Below are 15,500 nucleotides of genomic sequence, written 5' to 3' on the forward strand. Positions count from 1 at the left end.
TGGACAAGGAGGCCTGGTGTGCTGTGATTCATGGGGTCGCAAAGAGTCGGACACGACTGAGCGACTGAACTGAACTGAACTGAACTTTCCGGAGAAGGCAATGGCACCCCACCCCAGTACTCTTGCCTGGAAAATCCCATGGATGGAGGAGCCTGGTAGGCTGCAGTCCATGGGGTAGCTAAGAGTCGGGCACGCCTGAGCAACTTCACTTTCACTTTTCACTTTCCTGCATTGGAGAAGGAAATGGCAACCCACTCCGGTGTTCTTGCCTGGAGAATCCCAGGGACGGGGAAGCCTGGTGGGCTGCAATCTATGGGGTCGCACAGAGTCGGACACGACTGAAGTGACTTAGCAGCAGCAGCAGCAGCAGCACACTTTCATTTACATGCAGTCTACGTGGTTGACTATACAAGCACTGATAAATTTCAGACAAACTCCAGATTAGTTGGAGTTTTTGTTTGAAATCCTTACCTTGCATGGAGAGTGAGGACTTGGGCAAGATATGATGGTAATGACAACATGGGTTCTTCTGTAGTGATGCTCTTCAGCACACATTGAATGCAGTTAGTTGATCAAGAAAAACCGTGCTCAAGTTTTTTATGTTCAGCTTTGAAGACTGATAATTAAGATAGCAAAATGGGAGTACACTAACTTTATAATTATTTGAATTAATATATAAAGTATTGGAATCCAGCTGTGCTGGTTTTGTAATAATAAGTGGGTAGTTGATTCTCAAACATCTTTAACTCCATGGGATGGGGGGGGTTATGGAAGGGAGGAGATATATACATATATAGCCAATTCACTTTGTTGTACAACATTGTAAAACAACTATATTGTTCCTTGCTTAGTTGTGTCTGACTTTTTGTGACCCCATGGACTGTAGCCTTCTAGGCTCCTCTGTCTGTAGACTTCTCTAGGTAGGAATACGGGAGTAGGTAGTCATTCCCTTCTGCAGGGGATCTTCCTGACTCAGGGGTCAAACCCAGTTTTCCTGCACTGCAGGCAGATTTTTACCATCTGAACCACTAGGAAAACCCAAACTATACCCCAATTAAAAAAAAATCTTTAACTCTAAAAAAGGTGGAGTTTGATTGTATACTACTAGAAATAACACTTTTCTAACCAAGAAAAATATGAAGTCTCTTCTGGGGCCGTCGTATATGACTGTGCAAGTAATATATTTTATGGATTGTCCACCTCGGGGCATCTTCTCTTATTCACACCATCAGTTGACATGCCAGCAACAGCCCTGATTTCTCAACACTGACATTATCAGGGGAAGTACTGCCAGGAGAAGTTTCATGGCCTCCTCTAAAGAATGAGGTTGACTTTTAGTACCCACACAGAGATTCTAAGAGGCCCCTGTGAAGAGTATCTTGATTTTGAACAGGGCAGAGCTATTGCTGGTTTTAGATTTTCATGTTTGCCTATTTGCCTTTAGGCCAAGAATAATTTTATTTATCTTTACTACTTTCTTGTTAATACTGGCTAAACCATTGTGTAAGAACAAAACTTTTTATTATATTAAATGATTATTAAAACTATGGCATGGTCTCAGTGGAAAGGTACTAATATATTTTTGTGTGTATGTGTGTGCATGTGTGTGTTTGTGTGCACACATGCATGTTCTGTTACTTAGTTGTGTCCAATTTTTGCAACCCTGTGGACTCTAGCCCAACAGTCTCCTCTGTCCATGAGATTTTCCAGGCAAGAATACTGAAGTAGGTTGTCGTTTCCTCCTCCAGGGGATCTTCCTGACACAGGGATCAAACCTATCTCTCCTGCATTAGCAGGCGGATTCTTTTACTGCTGAGCCACCTGGGAGGCCCAGTGTATCTTTGTACTAATATAGAAATCAGCATTTGTATATTTTACAAAAGTAGTTTAGTAGCTTAGTTTTGAAAACTGGCCTAAGTCCTGAATTTTAAATTGTTAATACAGTTTGACTTGTTCACACAAAGGGAAAGCCACCAATACATTGAGGAAGAGATTTTTAAAATCGGGTTAAAGGGGATACGTTTTCAGGAGTGGATGGCAGACTCAGACCATGCAGTAGTGAAGTGAGAGGTACAGGCATCAGACTAGGTCAAAGGTCAGACCTAGCACCACTTTATGTTAACTGGTTCAGTTTCCTAACTGCTATGTACCTTATGCTGTGAAACATACCAACCTGTAGAGATTTCTGTCAAGATCCAAGGGTAAATGGATCCTAGAGTGGCGCATGATAGAGTGGGCCAAATAAACCTCTTATAAAAGTTTATTTTTCTTTAAAAAATGTCAACTTTTTCTTGAGCTATCGTTTATGTTCAAGTTCAAATTAGGTAACATTTTTCCCCTTTGGCTTTCTTACACCTGTGTGTTGCTTCTGTCCTTGTTAGCGCCCTATCTCTAAATCCTTATACCCAATGCTATTCTTTTTAATATTTTATTATTATTGCCTGCGCTGGGTCTTAGTTGCGACACTTGGGATCGTCAGTCTTTATGCCAGCATGGGAACCTTTATGGCGGTATGGGGGATCTAGTTCCCCGACCTGGGATCCAACCCAAACTGTCTGCATCGGGAGTTTGGAGTCTTAGCCGCCAAATCATCAGGGATGTCCCCCAGTATTGTTCTTGAATTGTTCTGAGGTAAAGGTTTTTGATATTAAACATCTGGATGTGTAGTTGTTTTGTGAGATGTTTTTTTATTTCTTTTCAGTATGTTCCTTATTTATTCCTTTTCCTCATGTCCCTAACATATCCTACTTATTGATAATGTATGTTTCCCTTGTCTTTATTAGAAAACAGAGAATGGCAAAATGCAGCAGCATTAAGCTTTAGCTATGCATCGGTGTAGTGCCTCCCAGTTTATCAGCTTAAAAATCCTTTGAATCTCTGAAATTGAAAAATCTGAAATTTGAATTGGTGATGCATTTGAAATTATGTCAGAACACCGTTTTACTCAGGCCTCCTTTTTGATGTGTGTGTGTGTGTGTGTGTGTGTGTGTGTGTGTGTGTGTGTGTGTATTTGTATGTGTGTTGATTCAACATGTGTATATATTCTATTTTCCCCATCTGGCATCTGATTTAGCACCAGCCTATCTAGCTGTTCTGTGTCAAGAGGGCTTTAGCCTTTTCACTATGAAAGAGAAAGAAATGAAATAATAAAAAGGAAAAGTCTTCCGCTATCTCCTCCTCCTCACTTTTTGTTTAGTTGTTTCTAAGCAAGTTTCTTGCCATTTACCTTTGCATCTGCACTGCTTATTGATTGGCAATTTTAAAATTGTTTATTGTGCTCTTTTGTTTCACTGTTCAAGAGCTAAAACAAAAGCTCCCGGGCCCTGTGAGGTACACATTTGCATGCGGTGAGCGTTGCCCGAGGAAAAAGTAATTGCTAATGCATATTTATGGAGCACAAATTTGCCATTTGTTTATGCATAAAATTATCAATAGTGCAGGGCGGCCCAGCCGTAGAAAATGGTGACCTTTTTAGCTTAATAAATAGAAATCAGCTGTTATTGTGAAGAGATCAGCCATTTATTCTGTGTTGAGGGACATTGCCGGGAAAATGCAGATTGGGGCTGGCAATATCATTAAATGGAAGGCCAATGACCCTTTCCGTAGAGTCTATTATACTTTATCTAATAGGGGATAAATGACTCTGGTTGGCAAATGGAAAAAAAAAGAACAACAGTTTTTTTTTTTTTTTTCTTTTGTAGTTTTATAACTCTGTGGATTTTAAGCCATAAAACTGAACAGGAAGCCTCATACTGACCTGTTGCTAGGATTCTCTCAAAAAATATCTGTTTTAAAGTTGCTTTTCCTATTGGTTATTCTCTATTTCAGTTTGTACCCATCAAAACAGAAAGTCTACAGGAGTATTTGTATTTTACAGTAAATGTATTTTACATTGGATATCTTAAAAATATTAAAAGTAGAAAACGATCCCCTCAAAATAAAGTTAGCAATAAATTGTAAACTGAAGTTTTCTTTTTAAAACTAAGCATAAGACTTTCTCACTCATAAGAATGGCTTCTGAGAGGACTTCTCTGGTGGTACAGTGGGTAAAAATCCTCCTGCCAGTGCAGGGGATATGGGTTCCATCTCTGATCAGGGAAGATGCCATGTGTCACAGAGCAACTACTGACCCTGCACTGTAGCGCCATCGAGCTGCAGCCCTGAAGCCCATGTGCCTAGAGCTTGTGCTCTGCAACGAGAGAGAAGCCCCCACAATGAGAAGCCCATGCAGTGGAGGGAAGAGTAGCCCCACTCCCTGCAACTAGAGAAAGCCTGAGCACCACAGGGAAGACCCAGCACAACCACAACTAATTACTTTTATAAAACCTTCTCATCATTTCTTTTTTTTTTTTTTTTTTTTGCCATACCACATGATTTGCCAGCATCTTAGTTCCCTCAACAAGGATTGAACTCAGGGCCGCGGCAGTGAAAGCATGGAGTCCTAACCACTGAACCTTCAGGGAACTCCCAGCATATTTTCTTACTATGTAAAAACCAACAGACAGTCATTGTATCTTTTTTGGTTGTTTCACTGAGATGAAATGCCCTTAGTTTCCCCAGAGCTTGCTTGAAACTATGGTTTAATGTGGTGTGATCTCATGCTACATTTTTTTGGCCAGTGTCTCTCTGGTAGGCTAGTGATCATTTTGGTCTTTTAGTTTTTGTTTTTGTTTTTTTTTAATTGAGTGTCCTCAGTCATTATAGAAGTCACTATGAAGTGGAAGTTGTGTTTTCTTTTTCAGTGTTATAATGATTTGATGCACTGAAAATTTTATGTAAGTTACAAGACAAGTTAATGCAACAGAAATGTGTGAATCCGCCTGGGAAGATGGTGGAGCTCTTGGAAGCTCCATGCATGCTCCTTTGTAATTGTGAATCCTAACATGAGTGCCCTGGACTAGGTTTCAAGTTTCAACAGTGGTGGATTTGCAGCACCAGTCTTGCCCTCGTGCCACACTTGAGCACGACAGTCCATTCTGCAACATGTCACCAGTGACTGAATAACCTTTTACTGGCAGAAGTAGGTCTGTTGTTCTCTTTTAAAGTGGAGGTTGTAAATAGGATTCAGACACTAGGGTACATTAGTCCATAAAATGAATATATATTTTATGTCATTTATAAGATATTGATTTTAGGTCCATTAGATTCATGGTGCCTAGTAGGAGAAAAAACAATGATTTAATGGGTAGGTTGGAATTTCAGAAGGAAGAACAATGGTGATTAACCCTTTCTTCTTCAGCTTCCTGCCCCCAGTGTATAATATTGTCAAGGGGCTGAGGAGAGGACACTAGGAGACAGGGACACTTTATCACCTGTCTTCCCTGCACTTTACAAGGGATCACAAAACAAAATTCAGCTAGATTATTACTATGTCTCTGAATGTGACAGAACAGATCACTCTCAGTTGATGACTTGCCAAAACTATCTTTTATAAGGTAATTTTTAAGTTGATGGATATATTTTATTTTCCAAAGCTCAGAGCACATTTATTTAGAGACTTAATAATTTAAGATATTGCTTATGGAGATTAAAGATATGAAGAATACAGCTTAGATTTTTTTTAAGGGTCTTTTTCTCAACTCTAAGAAAGGAAAGATCATCCAGCTGTCATGTCAGTTATACCCTTTCTTAGGCAAGTCTTAAGTGATATTGATGAGAATGACCACCATAATTTTTAAAGTAGGGTGTTGCCTGTTCCAAAAATACATAGATAATTACTGGTTTATATAAGCCTCTTTTTTGATAAGAAGATGACTGAAATATCACTTCATTTCTATGTTATTTGGATATAAAGCACTTATAATAATTCAAGTCAATTTCGCTCAACTAATGTTACTACTACCTGAAAGGAATTTCCTCTTAGGCTGTTTTGGCAGCTATATCTTCATTATTATATCTGAAAAAACCTAATTACAATATAGGTATGAAGATTTTAAAAATTCCAATCATCATTCCAGTCTTGTGACATACTGATATATTATGGTTAAAGAAAAATATGCCAACTGAAATCTGATTAGCTTAAAACTTGACCTTACATAAAGATTATGGTATCAACAAACATTTTTTTAGAACATATTTTAGTTCAGGTTTTTCAAGTTCTGGGACAAAAATATAAAAATGCAGGCTCCCTCTTGTGGGTAAAATTACCAGCTGTGTATTTCTGTATTGCCCACTTATGGGATATGACAAACTTTTTTGTTTCATTTTTAAGTAAAGTCTACTGTGGCAGTGTCTTTACAGTTGCTTAGATGTGCCATTTCACTTAATTGATAAAAGTAAAGTTTGGGGTGCCTGTTTAGTATAATTTATTTTTAATGAAAATAGACAGTTTTTTTTTTTTAATTGGCAGACCGTATGTAGACAACCTTTATTTTACTGCAACAGCATAATTTCTCTTTTTTAAAACTTTTAATTTTATATTAGAGTTTAGTTGCCTAACAATGTTATGGTAGTTTCAGGTGTACAGCAAAGAGATTCAGTTATGCATATATACATATCTACTCTTTTTCAAATTATTTTCCCATTTAGGTTGTTCCAAAATATTAAGCAGAGTTCCCTGTGTTGTGCAGTAAGTCCTGGTTGGTTATCCACTTTAAATATAGCAATATTTACATGTTGATCCCAGACTCCTTAATTAACCTTTCAACCCGTCTTCTCCCCCCCCACCCCCTCTTAAGCATGAGTTAGTTCTCTAAGTCTGTGAGTCTGCTCTGCTTTGTAACTTATTTTTATCATTTCTTTTTAGATTCTGCATATAAGCAGTATCATATGGTATTTCTCTTTCTGACTTGCTTCACTCAATATGACAATCTCTGGGTTTATCTTGTTGCTGCCAATGACATTATTTCATTCTTTTTAAAGGCTAAGTAATATTCCATTGCATATACACACCACATCTTTTTTATCCATTCATCTGTCAATAGACATTTAGGTTCCTTCTATGTCTTGGCTGTTACAAACAAGTAGCAGCATAACTTCTGATGTTCAAAATTTAATAACTTTTGTCCCTTTTAAATACTTTCCAAAGCAGTAATTAGTGAATTGATGAAATGATGTGGAGTCTTCTGTCAATGTGGTGACTTTTTGTGCTTATTAACAAAAGATCTGATACTGGAATAAAGTAAAAGCCCCTCTACTAATCATGGTTTAGATGGATAACAGTATGGTAGTGAAACTACCCTAATACCATAAGCCTTGTGACCAAAATAGTGAATAATCAATGGCATAATAAGAATGATGATGAAGAATTACTCAATTCTCCATAAATTGAACTGATAGTAAAGAGGCTGAACTGGCGCCAAGGCTGTGGCTACCACCAAGTACTGATTCTTTGCTTTCAAAAGTCTGATTCTTGAGAATTTCAACTGATTGCCAGAGATAGTTTTTGTTTTAGAACTGTCTAAGCGCTTCCCTGGTGGCTCAGAGGTTAAAGCGTCCGCCTCCAATGCGGGAGACCTGGGTTCGATCCCTGGGTCGGGAAGATCCCCTGGAGAAGGAAATGGCAATCCACTCCAGTATTCTTGCCTGGAGAATCCCATAGACGGAGGAGCCTAGTAGGTTACAGTCCATGGGGTTGCAGAGTCTGACACAACTGAGCTACTTCACCTTACCTCACCTAAGGAACTGATAACAGCCAGAGTTTCATTCACTTCTGAAGGTGGCAAGAGCAATATTTTTGAAACTGGACTGGGCAGAGCAGTCACAGAGACACAAGCAAGGAATGTCAATGTAGAGACAGCTGAATGGCTCCCACTAGACAGCTGTCGTGTTGACCTTGGCTGGCACACATTTGAATGCAATCAACGAGGACACTTGAAAGTTTTTCATAACTCATTCCAAGAAAGAAGAACCTTAATGCTACCTGTCCTAAAGTATACTCAGGATGTTTATATCAAAATTGTACAAAATGAACAACTTAAGATTAATAAATACAGAGGAGGGGGTGACAGAGAATGAGGTGGTTGGATGGCATCACTCACTCAATGGACATGAGTTTGAGCAAACTCTGGGAAACAGTGAAGGGCAGGAGGAAGGGCAATAGGAAGCCCGGAGTCCTGCAGTCCATGGGGTCACAAAGAGTCTGACACAACTGAGTGAGTAAACAAAAATAGCAAATTAATATATAATGCCTTTAACAGAATTTATATGTATATAATAGTTTTTGGATTAATTCTTGTGGTATTATGATATCAAAGTAATGCCTCTTTTTCAATAAATAATAACTATGTATATATATAAAAAGATATTTATGTATCTATATAAATTTATTTGAAAACCATAGACATCTCATGCTTCTAAAGATTTATATCTTGATATATTTACTAAAAAGGAACAATGCACTGTTAATGGTCTACTTTTATTTTTTCTAGATCCCTCTTGCTAATGACACGAGTCCTGTCTGAATCTACTTACAAGATTCTGAAGCCTGAACAGAAAATTTTGGCACTGCACTGGGTAGGAAAAAGATACACTCATAAAACACATAATACATACCTTTGAAAAAATTGATTATTTTAAAAATGGAAGTTTATGTGCCTTATTTTTAATTTATAAGTAAAATATGTGACATATGCATATAAAGCTATAATACATAGTCTTTTATGTTCAGATGACAACTGAATTTGTAATTATAATTTTCAGACTCATTATGAAGGTAATGTTTCTAAACTGGCAGATGAAAGCAACATTTCTTTTCTTTTCATTTCCTTAATGAGATACACATTTCTTAAAGTTGCAAAAGCTTTTCTTCTTCATTGAAATGTTTTAAAAAAAGCATTTGTTACTACTTTTTGTTGTTGCTGAAAAAGAAATACTCTGGGTCACAATGGGTAGGTCACAGATTTTACAAAACTTCCCATAGGCTATTAAGTATTTCAGGGTATGTTTTTGTAAACACATACAAAAGTACAGGTTTGCTGAGGCCAAACAGGTATTTTCCAATTTGCTTGGCAGGAAAATTTATTGGGCATCTATCTGTGGGTGCGTTTATGAAATGCTTATAAAAGTTATACTCTTGGGAACAGGAATTGAATGTTTGACCACAGACCTGGAGTTAAAAATCCTATTATAGTTCCATGACTGACTGACTATCATATGAATGAGAGCAGAAAAGGTTGGAGGAAAGGGGTCCTATTGTTTAGAAATGTGTTACCAGTAAAATGGAAAAGGAATTACCTTTCTGTTTAGTTGAAGAGAAGAGTGAAAAAGTTGTCTTCCTGCAGAATGCATTAAAATTTATTTCCTAATATACTTGAAAAGTCATATGATTTATGTTTCTAGAACTTCAAGATACAGGTTTATTTGTGAAAACCTTTACATTCAATGGTAGTTTTTTTATCATCTTTAAAAATGGAATTGTTTTAAATCCCCCAAATACTTTAAAATATTCATAAATAAGACTTTATATATTCACAGACAAATGAATCAAAGTAATATGGGAGAAAGCATTGTGAGTATAGCTTTAATGATAACAGAATGGAAATGGAACTGGAATAAGTCACGAATTATTGCAGATATGAAACTTTTATAGTTTTACAAGTAAAAACAGAAATATAAATAAAATTAAATGGGAAATGGAAAACTAGGACTACTTTTAATAAATACAGCAAACATCATATGTAAAGAGCTATTATTATGAGAAAGGCAGTAACATCTTAATTTAAAACATAACAAGATATAAGAACAAATAATTAATGAAGAATCCAATTCTCATGCAAACGGCTAGTAAAAGAAATGCAAAGTTATGCTTCACTTAAAATCAAACTAGTAAAAAGTAGTTTGGAATAATGTTGTAACAAGAATGTAGGGAGTTGGGTGCGTTCAGTAATGTTGGAAAAAGTTTATATTTGTTCCGCTTTTCACAAAACGATTTAACTATCTCTGTTAAGAGCCTTAAGTGTTTCCAAAGCATTCTATGCAACATTTTCACTTTACTAGTTTGGAAAGGTTTGGTTGGAAGTAATCCAAATTGTTTTTAAAAAGGTAGAACTTTATCTTTTCTTATGTGACGTCTGTGTAAAGAGATCATCAGGAGGTTCCTTAGTCTTTAGGGACCCAGATCCTTCATCTTTTGCTCTGTCTTCCTGAAACTTTTACCTCATGTTTTGGGATATCCAGTATTGATATTCCATCAATAAAGTCAATATCCTAGCAGCATGAAAAGAATATTTCTAGAAGATTTATGCTCTTTCCCTGTTGTTATTGTCGCTAAGTTGTGTCCAACTCTTTGCAGTCCCATGAACTGCAGCATGCCAAGCTTCCCTGTCCTTCACTATCTTCCAGTTTGCTCAAACTCATGACTACTGAGTTGGTGATGCCATCCCACCATCTCATCCTCTGTCACCCTCTTCCCTCCTGCCCTCAGTCTTTCCCAATGTCAGGATCTTTTCCAGTGAATCCACTCTTTGCATCAGATGGCCAAAGTATTGGAGCTTCAGCTTCAGCATCAGGCCTTCCAATGAATATTCAGGGTTGATTTCCTGTAGAATTGACTGGGTTGATCTCTTTGCTGTCTAAGAGAGTCTCCAGAATCTCCTCCAGCACCATAGTTCAAAAGCACCACAGTTCTTAGTCACTCAGCCTTCCTTATGGTCCAACTCTTGCATCCATATGTGACTGCTAGAATAACCATAGCTTTGTCTATATGAACCTTTGTCAGCAATGTGATGTCTCTACTTTTTAATATGCTGTCTAGGTTTGTCATAGTTTTTCTTCCAAGGAGCAAACATCTTTTAATTTCACGGCTGCAGTCACCGTCCACAGTGATTTTGGAGCCCCCCAAATAAGCTGTCTCTGTTTCCACTTTTTCTCCATCTATTTGCCATGAAATGATGGGACCAGATACCATGGTCTTAGTTTTTTGAATGTTGAGTTTTATGCCACCTTTTTCTTAGCTGAAACTCTCCTTTTTCATCCTCAACAAGAGGCTCTTTAGTTCCTTTTCACTTTCTGCCATAAGAGTGATATCATCTGCATATTGTTGATATTTCTCCTGGCAATCTTGATTCCAGCTTATATTTCATCCTGCCTGGCATTTCCCATGATGTACTCTGTATGTAAATTACATAAACAGGGTGACAATATACCACCGTGAAATACTCCTTTCCCAGTTTTGAAAACAGCAGGAAATATTCTGGCAGCAGGAAGGGAATATTTCTAGAAGATTTATGTTCTCTCCCTATATGGATATCTTTTGAAAAGTGTCCATAGCTGTTCCACTTATATTCGATTGACTAGAACCAAGTTGCCGTACCATGACACACTTATAAAGAGTTTGGAAGATATAGTTTTATTTTGGAAGATAAATTTGAGGAAATTACTATTGTTGGAGAATAGAGGCTAGATATTAGGGCACAACTAACATTATTTGGTAATTTCACTTCCAGAATTTCTGACTTAATGAAATAATTAAAAGCAACAAACTTTATGTAATTATCATTTGGAATGATGCCATGATAATAGTTTTCTGAATGTTGAGCTTTAAGCCAACACCTTCACGCTCCTCTTTCACTTTCATCAAGAGGCTCTTTAGTTCTACTTCACTTTCTGCCATAAAGGAGGTGTCATCTGCATATCTGAGGCTATTGATATTTATCTTGGCACTGTTGATTCCAGCTTGTGGTTCACCCAGCCCAACATTTCTCTTGATGTTGCCTTCTCTGATGTACTCTGCATAGAAGTTAAATAAATAGTGTGACAACATACAGCCTTGACATAATATCCTTTTCCTATTTGGAACCAGTCTGTTGTTCCATGTCCAGTTCTAAGGGTTGCTTCCTGACCTGCATACAGCCTTCTTAAGAGGCAGGTCAGATGGTCTGGTATTCCAGTCTCTTTCAGAATTTTCCACAGTTTATTGTGATCCACACAGTCAAAGGCTTTGGCATAGTCAATAAAGCAGAAATAGATGTTTTTCTGAAACTCTCTTGCTTTTTTAATGATCCAACGGATGTTGGCAATTTGATCTCTGGTCCCTCTGCCTTTTCTAAAACCAGCTTGAACATCTGGAAGTTCACAGTTCACATACTATTGAACCTGGCTTGGAGAATTTTGAGCATACTTTACTAGCATGTGAGATGAATGCAATTGTGCACTAGTTTGAGCATTCTTTGGCATGGCCTTTCTTAGGGATTGGAATGTAAACTGACCTTTCCAGTCCTGTGGCCACTGCTGAGTTTTCCAAATTTGCTGGCATATTGAGTGCAACACTTTCACAGCAACACCTTTTAGGATTTGAAATAGCTCAACTGGAATTCTGTCACTTCCACTAGATTTGTTCATAGTGATGCTTCCTAAGGCCCACTTGACTTCACATTCCAGGATGTCTGGCTCCTGGTGAGTGATCACACCATCGTGATTATCTGGGTCGTGAAGATCTTTTTTGTACAGTTCTTCTATGTATTCTTACCACCTCTTCTTAGTATCTTCTGCTTCTGTTAGGTCCATACCATTTCTGTCCTTTATTGAGCCCATCTTTGCATGAAATATTCCCTTGGTATCTCTAATTTTCTTGAAGAGATCTCTAGTCTTTCCCATTGTATTGTTTTCCTCTATTTCTTAGCACTGATCACTGTGGAAGGCTTTCTTATCTCCCCTTGCTAATCTTTGGAATTCTGCTTTTAAACGGCTATATCTTTCCTTTTCTGCTTTGCCTTTTGCTTCTTTTCTTTTCACAGCTATTTGTAAGACCTCCTCAGACAGCCATTTTGCTTTTTTTGCATTTCTTTTTCTTGTAGATGGTCTTGCTCCCTGTTTCCTGTACAAATTCACGAACCTCCATCCATAGTTCATCACGCACTCTATCAGATTTAGTCCCTTAAATCTATTTGACACTACCACGCTATAATGGTAAGGGATTCGATTTAGGTCATACCTGAATGGTCTAGTGGTTTTCCCTACTTTCTTCAATTTAAGTCTGAATTTGGCAATAAGGAGTTCATGATGTGAGCCACAGTCAGCTCCTGGTCTTGTTTTTGCTGACTGTATAGAGCTTTTCCATCTTTGGCTGCAAAAAATATAATAATCTAATTTCGGGATTGACCATCTAGTGATGTCCATGTGTAGAGTATTCTCTTGTGTTGTTGGAAATCATGAAATCATTAGCAAGTTTAATTTTCTTTATAGTTTGTACACTTTTAACAAATATGATTTAGCATTACATATTTAATATTAATTATTGAGAAATATGAAAAGTATAGAATTCCAAATGGTTACATAAGTTGCTTAGTGCCTCTGTCTAAAATACTCTGTGTGTGTCTTTTCAAGGAGAGATGAAACAGCTTATCACTCATCTTTTTTGAGTGCTTTTCATGAAGTCAGATTGCAGTAAGCTTTTCTTCTCAGTAGAGCCATATACAGTTTCTCAGAAATCTTGATTGTATTTCATCCCAGCTACATATTTTTATATTAAGGCAGATTGAGATATTTTTCAGTGGCATTTGACAAGCACCTTAAGGTTGTTGATAATCATTCTGATTTCAAAGACAAAGTGCGAAACTTTGAAAGACTTTTCTTTCTTGTGTCTAAGTGACAGTATTTGAGTACTGCAATTCTGGACTAAGAATATTCTCTTTTTTCTAGGAGATTTTTTTTTTCTTTTACCATATTATATTGCATTAGAATATTAAAGGAGTGAGAATTTTTCTGGAAGTAAGTGAAAACTCACAATTAGCAATCTGTGAGAAATCATGGCAGAAGTTAGGATGAGAATGTTTTTTTCCTGCTGAGCCTAAGCTGACTTAACTCTTTGGAATTTATAAGAGAAGCATAATGTTGAGATGCATCAACTTTGCAGACATGCTGTTTGGGCTCAGTTTCTGACAATACCACTTAGGGCTGTCTACTGTTGGGTATGTTCCTTAAGCACCAACCATTCCTCGCATGTAAAATGTAAATAATAATGGAAAATGGTTTCAAACAAATACCACATGGACACTGGTTTAACTACACTGGTTATACAAAATAAACTTTAAAAACCAAACCATTACTGGAGATAAAGTTACTCTATAAGTGATTGAAGTTTAAATTTGATTGGAAGATAGAATGATATTAAATCTAAGTGTCCCTAAGAGCATAACCTCAAGACAGATTAAGGAAAATTTGACAGAATAGAAGGGAGAAATAAACAATACACAGTAGCAGTGAATATTAACTTACTTAGTAATTGATGGAATAAAATAGAAAAGAATCAGTAGAGGGGGATAGAGTTGAAATATAAGACTAAGAAACTTGACATTGTAGACATATATAGAACCTTGCATGCAACTGCAAAATTCACATTATTTTGAAGAACAATGGAATAATTACAAAAATTGACCGTATGCTGAGTCATAAATTAGGTCTCAACTGTTTTCAAAGAATTGAAATTATACCAGTGAAATTAAGCTGCAGGTGATAACAAAAATATAGCAAGAAAAAGTTTAAAAATTAAAAAGAAATCACAATAATAATTATAAACATTTTAGACTAACTAAAAATGTGTATCTTATAAATAACAATTGTAGAACACCATAAGAAGCATTTACTGGTAAATTTATACATTAAATGTACTAAAGAAAATAAACTGAACATTAATAAGTCAAGACTTTATCTGAAAAAAAAAGAATTAAAGTACAAAATTAATGAGGTCAGAAGCAAACATATAAAGAAAAGAAGCAAGACAGCCTAAAATTGTTACAAACGCTGAGTAAATGTTTCAACATTCTGATGAGACTGAACAAGTGAACAAGTGACGAGAGGAATATCTAGTATCAGAAATGACAAAGTAACATCACAACAGATGTACAGATATTAAACAGCTAATAATGAGTATCAGGAACTTCATATTACCAGGTTAATATTGGGAAATAAGAAGAGTTAGATGAGTGGTCAAATTCCTAGAAAAATACATCAATGATCAAACTATTCCTAAAAATACATAACTTAGCCATATTTACTTTAAAAGAGATAACCTGAATGATTTTATTAACATTAAGGAAATTTTATTTAGTAATCAAAAATTTTCCTACAAAAGAATTCCAAACACAGAAGTCTTCACAGGCCAATTTAAAGAAGAAATAAGTCTAATCCTATGTAAGTTTTTGTTTTGTTTTGTTTTTCAAAAAATAGAAGAAGAGGTAATAATCCCCAATTTATTTTATAAGGATCATATAATCTTGACACAAAACCTGGCAAAAATAGTATAAAAAAGGATATTCAGGCAAATCTCTCTCATGAATAAAATGGAAAAGCTGTCAATCAAATATTAGCAAACCAATTTCAGCAATATATGAAAAAGTTCATTAATCGTGAGCAAATTTGTTTACTCCAGAAAATCAGCATTTGTTAGCATGTAAAAAAATCAGCCAGTGTAATACAAATTAAAAGATGATGATATCACATGGTTATTTCAGTTAATGCAGAAAAAGGATTTAATAAAATATTTCATTTATTCCTTATTTTTGAAGTTCCTAAAAACTAAAAACAGGAAAGAACTATTTTAGTGTGATAAGAAATACCTATTG

The sequence above is a fragment of the Budorcas taxicolor genome, chromosome 5 (genome assembly GCF_023091745.1).
Source record: "Budorcas taxicolor isolate Tak-1 chromosome 5, Takin1.1, whole genome shotgun sequence".
Classification (NCBI taxonomy): Eukaryota; Metazoa; Chordata; class Mammalia; order Artiodactyla; family Bovidae; genus Budorcas; species Budorcas taxicolor.